This window comes from Oncorhynchus masou, unplaced genomic scaffold (genome assembly GCF_036934945.1).
Source record: "Oncorhynchus masou masou isolate Uvic2021 unplaced genomic scaffold, UVic_Omas_1.1 unplaced_scaffold_4549, whole genome shotgun sequence".
NCBI lineage: Eukaryota > Metazoa > Chordata > Actinopteri > Salmoniformes > Salmonidae > Oncorhynchus > Oncorhynchus masou.
This window is the reverse complement of record NW_027010944.1, coordinates 14655-16013: the sequence shown is the minus strand read 5'-3', so window position 1 is coordinate 16013 and position 1359 is coordinate 14655.

The following is a 1359-nucleotide window of genomic DNA, read 5'->3' as shown; positions in this document are numbered from 1 at the left end:
CCGTGGTCCTCCAAAGGGTGGTGAAGATGTCCCAGTACATCACTGGGACCGTGGCCCTCCAGAGGGTGGTGAAGATGGACCAGTACATCACTGGGACCGTGGCCCTCCAGTGGGTGGTGAAGACGGACCAGTACATCACTGGTACCGTGGTCCTCCAGAGGGTGGGGAAGACGGACCAGTACATCACTGGGACCGTGGCCCTCCAGAGGGTGGTGAAGACGGACCAGTACATCACTGGGACCGTGGTCCTCCAGAAGGTGGTGAAGACGGACCGTACATAACTGGGACCGTGGTCCTCCAGCAGGTGGTGAAGACGGACGGTACATCACTGGGACCGTGGTCCTCCAGAGGGTGGTGAAGACGGACCAGTACATCACTGGGACCGTGGTCCTCCAGCAGGTGGTGAAGACGGACCGATAAATCACTGGGACAGTGGTCCTCCAGCGGGTGGTGAAGACGGACCGGTACATCACTGGGACCGTGGTCCTCCAGATGGTGGTGAAGACGGTCCAGTACATCACTGGGACCGTGGTCCTCCAGAGGAGTGGTGAATATGGACCAGTACATCACTGGGACCGTGGCCCTCCAGTTGGTGGTGAAGACGGACCGGTACATCACTGGGACCGTGGTCCTCAGAGGGTGGTGAAGACGGACCAGTACATCACTGGGACCGTGGCCCTCCAGTTGGTGGTGAAGACGGACCAGTATCATCACTGGGACCGTGGCCCTCCAGCAGGTGGTGAGACGGACCGGTACATCATTGGGACCGTGGTCCTCCAGAGGAGTGGTGAAGACGGTCCAGTACATCACTGGGACCGTGGTCCTCCAGAGGGTGGTGAAGATGTCCCAGTACATCACTGGGACCGTGGCCCTCCAGAGGGTGGTGAAGATGGACCAGTACATCACTGGGACCGTGGCCCTCCAGTGGGTGGTGAAGACGGACCAGTACATCACTGGGACCGTGGTCCTCCAGAGGGTGGTGAAGATGGACCAGTACATCACTGGGACCGTGGCCCTCCAGAGGGTGGTGAAGACGGACCAGTACATCACTGGGACCGTGGTCCTCCAGAGGGTGGTGAAGACGGACCAGTACATCACTGGGACCGTGGTCCTCCAGCAGGTGGTGAAGACGGACCGGTACATCACTGGGACCGTGGTCCTCCAGCGGGTGGTGAAGACGGACCAGTACATCACTGGGACCGTGGTACTCCAGAGGGTGGTGAAGACGGTCCAGTACATCACTGGGACCGTGGTCCTCCAGAGGGTGATGAAGACGGACCAGTACATCACTGGGACCGTGGACCTCCAGAGGGTGGTGAAGATGGACCAGTACATCACTGGGACCGTGGCCCTCCAGCA